General features: G+C 33.4%; 1 pseudogene; it reads right to left on the reverse strand.

The window, feature by feature from the left end:
* Positions 1-5,684: 5,684 nt before the first annotated feature.
* LOC149531232 (uncharacterized) lies at positions 5,685-6,401 on the reverse strand (annotated as a pseudogene).
* Between the last annotated feature and the right edge of the window lie 1,860 nt (positions 6,402-8,261).

Genomic DNA, 8,261 nt, shown 5'->3' on the forward strand with positions numbered 1-8,261 from the left:
GGTTTCTCCTCTTTTCTCACTAGGGATAGATAGCCAGAGGCCATAGAGTAAAGGCCCCCTAAAGAATCTCCCCAAACTAAAGAATCACCATTCTGGTTGGTGAAGATGGCATTCAGAGAGGACATTAAAGGCTTGAGGTCTTGTGAAAGATCATCCAAATTGTGCCATTCATTACCATTTCTATAGTTCCTAACCATCAAACCGTATCTACCAATACACTGATCAACCCACCTCCCAAAAATGGGGTGATTAATGAGGGGTTCCTGACACAGCCAACTATCTTGCCAAAAAGGAATTTTTTCTCCCATTCCAACTTTCCATTTAGCCCTAGATTTTGCAAGGGGGAGGGCCTTCAAGATCCCATTCCAAATTTGGGATCCCGTCGGCAGCTTGGCCCCTTGAAATATGGAGATAAGAGACTGTCTATCCAGATATTTCTCAGCTAGATTATCCCTCCAAGTACCTGTGCTTTGGAAGATGCGCCAAGGATGTTTAGCCAAAAGGGATTGATTAAGGTGAGAAATTTTTCTAATACCAAGACCTCCTTGGCCCACCTCCCAAAAATGGGGTGATTAATGAGGGGTTCTTGACATAGCCAACTATCTTGCCAAAAAAGAATTTTGTCTCCCATTCCAACTTTCCATTTAGCCCTAGATTTTGCAAGGGGGAGGGCCTTCAAGATCCCATTCCAAATGTGGGATCCCATCGGCAACTCAGCCCCTTGAAATATGGAGATAAGAGACTGTCTATCCAAATATTTCTCAGCTAGAATATCCCTCCAAACACCTGTGCTTTGGAAGATGTGCCAAGGATGTTTAGCCAAAAGGGATTGATTAAGGTGAGAAATTTTTCTAATACCAAGACCTTTATTAATTAAATCATTTATGATTTAAAATTATTTAAATTAAAAACATGATAATAATGCATGATATTTTATATGCAAAGAGATTGGATGGATAAATACTTATTGATTTAAATAAATATATTAGCTTAACAATTTATATTAACATGTATATTCTTACCTTACTTCTAAACACATCCTTATGACCCAAATTAAACAAGAGAAATTGATGGAATTAAATCATGTGGCTAAGAACTATGTATTTTCTAATATTTTATTTATAGTCTTGTGATGTTCATTTTCATGATGGTTCTTCTTTGTGGGTTGTTTAGTTAGCCAAGTTAGGATGTGAACTAGAGGCTTTTTTTATATTTCTTTTATGATTATTTGATGGTATGTCATGATGAACTTTATGATTTGAATTGAGATTTATATTATATGAGCTTTATGCTATTAAGCATTTATGAGAACTTAAGTTTTAAGAACCAATGTTATTTTTGGGTTGCCTATTAAGAAACCAAATTCAATAAATATTACTCTTGTGATATGGGACACTATTGTGGTTTGTGATTTTTGGGAGGTTGTCTAGGTACATATCCTTGGGAGTGGCTTACAATAGGGGTCTAGGATCTAAAGTGTTCAGTGCCAAGGTAACCTATTGTAAGTTATGTAATAAGTGATAATCTAGTAATTGATATTTTGGGAAAACACAATAAAATGATAAGTTAGAGATATTTGCCCCACCCATGCCTTGAGTGCTTGTATAGACTAAGGATGGGAATGGGATAACAGTATGACTAGTTTGCCTTGTCATCTTGAGAGAGTATTCTAGTTTTGCATGTGTCATGTTGAGGGTCTAGGGTTTAGAGTAACCAGTCTAGGGTAACTCAACACTTGAGGGTTCAGGATCTATTGAGAGATCGGTCCTAGGTAACTCAAATAGTTTGACCATGTGATGATACTCCCTAGAATGTATCCTGATTCTCCTCTGCAGTGTTTTTGTATTTTCCTTTGGTGGTGTTGTTATTAGTGATGTACTTGTTGTTTGATGTATTTAATGTGGTTATTTACTTTCATTGATGTCAATTGGTGATTTATGGTTGATGTAATTTTGGCATGTGGCTTTTGTCTTTAGGTGGATATCTTTCATTGAGTTTATCTTATGATTTTGGTGATTTGATCTATTCTTGGTATATGTATAATGTTGGTATTGGATTGAGTGTTCTTTCTTTTTGTATTATCTTATCTTCTTGAGTAGTATGTGTTACCTTTGAGGTAGTTTTGGCTATTAGGAATTCCTTGCCTAGGATTATTTTATGATTTGATTATTTATGTGTGGATCGTACATTATCTCTCCTACATAGTGAGAGTGGGAGCTTGATTAAGTGACCACATGGTCGAAAGGTAGTGTATTCTTACCATTTGGGTCCTCTTCAAATTGATAGATGTTGGATGCTCCTTGATACAGTGGTACCATTATCATTCTTCCTCTTATCTTGAAGACTTCTATTCATTTGATGTATCTATGTATCATGTGTTTTGAGATCCTATGAGATATTGTATTGTATATTGATGTACTTGTATTTATTTTCACATAAACTATGACATGTGTAGTGGATGGTATTCATTAGATGTGCTTTCATATTATTAGTTGTACTTATAAATTTTATTATATGACTATGCATGTGTTTAACCATTTTATGATCATGGACAATGTAATTGAGACTTAAAATTATTAATAAAACTTTCTTAATGTGACTCAATGTGAAGGAACCCTTGAGGAATTGAAACTATATTTGTGATTGATTGTGTTCTTGATGTATATGTATATATTTCTTTTTCATTATTGTTAATTTGATGTTGTTTAAAATTTTTTAAAAAAAGCTATTCAGTAAACTTTGTAACATATTAGGTTTATTACTTTTGGGTTGCCAAGTAGGGCATTACAAACTTCATGCATAGAGGGAACTACAGGGATAGGGTGATTCCATCTAGAGGAGATAATTTATCAAAAAGAGAGACTAAAAATAGTCCTGCAATAGTAAGTCATTGGCATATTAATTTTCACTTTCTTTGGAGGTATAGTTATTATTGTTGATATAAGATTGTTTTGACATGAAGAACCTATAATGGAACAATCATTATTTTGTCAATGATGTCAAACCTGCTAATTGTTGGTGAGACATTTTCTTTTGATCTGAAAGCTATCATTTAGTTGATTGATAAAGAGGATTTGAAAAGAGGAGGTAACAATAGCAACTATAGAAAGGTTGAGTTATTTGGTATGTAAAAGAAGCACTAAGATGAAGAAAGACATTGATACTATAGTGTATTGTTTATCTAGTTAAAGTTTGAAATGAAAGATTACTCAAGTTAATACTGGAATAAGATCAAGTAAGAAAAATGTCTATCAACCCTTGTCAAGTAATTAGTGCAAGCCGAGTAGAAATTAGTAGAAGTTGAGTGAAAATCAAGAGGTGCAGAGAAAAGATGAAAAACAATGTAAGTTGAGTGATTGTTAGTATATGCCAAGTAAAGTTTAGTTGGTGCTGAGCATTAGTAAACTTTAGTGTTTATCGAGTGAACTAGTTTTGGCCAAGTGAAAAAGTAGTTTAGTCTCCAAGTGATAGAAAACAGTGTTAAATTGAAGAATTGATGAATCTAAGTGGACTACTTTATTTTCTTGAATTGTGTGAAGCATGTGGAAGATAACTATGATGAGTTTGTGGTATAGAATTCAAGGTAAAACATTTTGAGGTGAATTCAAGAAAGATTGTAAAAGAAGTTTCTAAAGCAACCAAATAGAAAAGTGGGTAGATTCATTATATCCTACCTAACCCTAAAATTGATGCTTGTGGTTAAATGGAAAAAGATCTGAATTCTCTACTTATAGAGATGGTTAGAAGGAAAGGTTGACATGTGCAAGAACTTAATGAAGAGAAGGAGTCTAGGGTATTGCTTCATTCAGTGGTCGAATAAAAGTGACTACAGTTAGCATGCAAAGAAAGAAGGCTTAAGAGTATGAATTCTTGAAGGGTGAACAAGCTATCAGAGCTGAAGTGTGTGAATGTCAAGTAGAATGGATGGCTGAAATAGAAATTTGTAATCTGCAAGTGAGTTGTAATTTGTTATCAGATCAAACCTTAATGTTACTTTCTAATCATTGTATCAGTATAGGGTAAATCCTTTGGATTAAGGTTGACCTAATAGTCATTTGTAAATCCTTTATTTGTGTGACATTTTAATGGAATGGTCTAAATTTATCTAATAAGGTTCACTCCTAATGGGGTGATTGAAATCCTTTAATTGGGTTGTATTTAACAGTGTGTATTGTAAACTTTAACATGGTTGGCCTTTCATGGGGCATTACTTCAGAAGAGTGATAATTAGTATCATGTTACTAGTGGTTTTTCCCAAATTGGGTTTCCACATAAAATCCTTGTATCAAAATTGTTTAAATTTTCTTATGTTGTTTCATGTTTACATTTCTACAAAGTTGTTTTGACCTAGGATAGTAACCTACAAAGTTTAAGTATTGTATGATCTAATGGATGCATGCATGATAAGGTTTTATGGATATGGATCTACTAAGCAATGAAAATTTTATTTGTACATCTAGACCTTGGATAGCTAATTCAAATCCCCTCTTAGTTATTCTAAAGAATTCTAACAATTGGTATCAAAGCCATAGTGCTTATGAGGACTAGTTCGAAGGTACTAGAAGCAAAAGATCAAGATGTCCAAAAGATAGGTACCCAAGCTCAACAAGGGAAAATTCCCTCCATTGTAAAGTTTGATGAAGCTACACCTAGAAGGTCTTTGAGACCATGCATAATCTACCATCACCATTGAGCATGTTTTCCTTGAGCCCTAACTACCAAGGATCTGAAAAACAAAGAAAGGACACAATCAAGCAATGGTGGAGATTTCATCTTCCCTAAGTTATTCTATGTTTGATGATATCAAGGATTGTGATACTAGTACATTTGACCCCATTTTTAGACCAAAATTTTCAACCATCTAATAAAATGAGGTCAAATTGGTTGGAATATGCAAGGAACCATTTTTTTTTTAAAGACATGCTTGTGTTGGTCAAAATTTTGACCAACATGAGCTTCATTATATCAAAATAAAAACATGGCCATGGCTTCATTATGTCAAAATAAAAAAAGCTCTTTTTGGTGCTCTTATTTCATTATTACATCTCTTATTTCCTATATTGCAAGCCACTGAGTCTTCAATCTGGCTTGTGCATAGTAAATGAACTCAGATCATGTCTTACACCATAAGGTCAGCTTTTTTATTTTTTATTTTTCTTTTATCTCTTCCTATAAATTCACTCTAGACATGCACTTTGTTTCATTTTATTGTTTTTGGCACACTTTGCATATTGGATTGGGGTTAACACTCGAATTTTGCATTTGTTCACTTCTTTTGGGATTTGAAAAGCCCTCATTCGTTAACCACTCAAGCTCATCCAACAAGTCACCATGCACCAAGTGAAATAATGTCTACACATGGTCTTTGATGAAGAAAGCTTCTTATTACATGATATATCTATCAATGTTAGAACCCTTGTTTTTCCATACAATTTTAACTATTCTTTCTGTGGATTTAGTTCTTTTCTCTTGGTGTTTATGAAAACTTGATATTTCTACTGTATTTACAAAATGTTTACAAGCCAAAAGTAGAATGGTAGCCATTCAGCAGAACATATCATTCTGTTAAAATTTGATACACATGGTTTCTATTCACCATTAATAGTATGGAAGCATATTTGATCCTTCCCTACATTTTTCCTTACATGTATTTCAATTCATTTGTCCAAACCCTAATTTTTTCCTTACATGTATTCCAATTCATTTATCCAATCTATCTATTGTGGGCCATTATAAATCTCTGATATTCCTTCCTCATAATCTTCAACTCTAAAATTCGATGGGTCAAAAAACATATTAGAATTTGTATTTGGTATCTCATTTAGATTCAATGGATTATCTCCTCCAATGTTGATATTAATCCCTTGGAAAATCTCAAAGTTATGTGGGATTATATGAAAGGTAGTGGGATATGAATCATCCATAAAAAGTTTGCAAAGTGGTTTGGAGCCATAATCTTGAATACCATTATTCATGATACCTCTCACAGGCTTAGGTTTAACAATATCATCATTTTCTTCTCCGCTAGAATCACATGTTCTTTCTTTTCTACTCCCATTCTTGGCAATTTCATACTTCTTTTTGAGATGGGTGTTCCAATAGTTCTTCATTTCATTATTAGTTCTCCAAGGAAGCCTCCCTGCAATTAGAGACCACCTATATATATGCATATATCAAACACAGCCACTCTTAAATATCATATACTAAAGAAGAAAGAAATTTGGAAAAATAAATTATGTTTCACTATTTAATACTTTTAATATAGGAATCAAATTTTAGTGTGTGATGTTTAAGCAATTCGATCAAACACAAACAAATTGATTGACATACATGTTTTAAAATACAAATAAATAAAAATTTCATAAGAATTCAAACCAGTTGCCAAGGAGCCAATGTAATCTTATTATAGGATATTGTCATTTTGATGTGAACATAAACATTCACACATTCCCTTCTCCCTAATAAAAAGTTACAACTTTCTCTCAATCTTTGTTGTGTGGCTTTCCATATAAATTTATGAAAAAAATTTAGCATAAAATCATCAACTTCTCTTTCAATCTTTTTGTGGCCTTGGGACGCATTTTCTACCTTAATGTGTATCCCAATCTAATTGGCTAAAATGTATGGCACATCATGAATTCTGTGTTTTTTTTTTTTTTTTTTGATCGAGGGTTTAGACAAGGTTCAACACGTTGGTGGAAGGTGGTTTATTCTTTATAATTGAATTCTAAATGAATAGCATCTAAATTTGGCTTGACTAGCAATACATTTAGCATTCCTATGTGTGGAGATGGTGTCATGTTAGGTGTTCATTTGTTAAAAATGCTAGGTACTATGGAAATAAACCTTCATTGAGTTTAAAGTGATTTCAATAAAAAAAGACAGATAAAAGCTTGAAGGACTTCAAGAATAGTGATTTTACATGATTAGTTTTCATAATTGGTGCATAATTATTCTTTGCATATGCACAACTTTAATCAACATCTTGTACTCCAAATCTACATGGAGCTATAATCAAACATTTAGAATTCTATCAAAGTGATTCCAAATAATGCCATTCAATTGATTCTAGAAGTCTAACACCTAGGATTCAACCTGACACTAGCCTTTGGAAAGTCCCTACGTCTAAGAAATGTTTCTGCATCCCTTAGTCATATTTAGTTTTAGAAAAAGTCTTCAAGTCTTGGAAATGGCCATCTCTTGTAGAGGGATGTTGCTAAGACTAGGCTACTTGGGAGAAATGTAGCTCCACAAAACCATGACATTTGCCACCTGCACTGGGGATGTTTCTAGTTTTCTTGCTATATGGCACATTCCATTACATGCTAATTGCAACATTTAACTTCAGATGGCTCGTTTGGGGCACTCACAAAGATGTTACATTACACATTTTTCCTTGTAAATTTTGATTCACCTCAATTTGTACATCAACACCACCACCACCCAACACTCCATAGCATCCCACCACAACCCCCAAATTTAGGCCCTAGACCCCCTAGTTCCCACATCCCCCCATTAAGAAACTCCATGAAACTATGTTAATTTTTTAATGAAATCACTTTTTTTTTATACAAATGATTTTATTTTTTGGTTTTATTTTTTGGGATTAAAATCACTATATTATATTGAATATCTAAACAACACCATTTATATAAAGTTGGGCCATTAGATAATGTTATGTGATCCTGGCATAGGCCGTATGCTTATAATAGTGTGGAAGAGAATTAGGAGGTGGTAAAAGGAGAAAGGGGTTGTTGGAAAGAGAGTAAAACCAGAAACTGAAGTGTAGAATAAATGGTCAGTCCTTTTCAAATAGTCAAAAACATTAGGAGGTTGGAATAATTTAAAAGTGTTTGCTCTAAACTTTCTTGTTCTAACATGACTGTGCACCTCTAGGGTTGATAGTTTTAATTTTTTGAGTTTTTGCAATGATAAGTTTCTTGGGTTGAGTGCCTATAACGAATTATGTTGTCAATGCTTGGATGATACATAAAGTTTCTTTTTTTTGTGATTATTTCCATAATATATTAAGCAGATGCTATAGTGTTTGGAGGCTGCAAGATTGGCTGCCCTTCATCGGGTAACCAATTCTCATCTGCACCAACATGTGTCCCTCCTATTTGAATTCAAACAAGATTAATGTTATGTTTCCTTCACTTGGTACAAATTATCTATTGGATGAATGACATAGTGTTTTTTTCAAGTAAGTCAATTAAGGATGAAAATATACCTAAGTTCATTTTTCATGCATATGAAGGCTA

Source organism: Cupressus sempervirens, chromosome 11 (genome assembly GCF_028749045.1).
Source record: "Cupressus sempervirens isolate cs-2001-9-10 chromosome 11, ASM2874904v1, whole genome shotgun sequence".
NCBI classification, from domain to species: domain Eukaryota; kingdom Viridiplantae; phylum Streptophyta; class Pinopsida; order Cupressales; family Cupressaceae; genus Cupressus; species Cupressus sempervirens.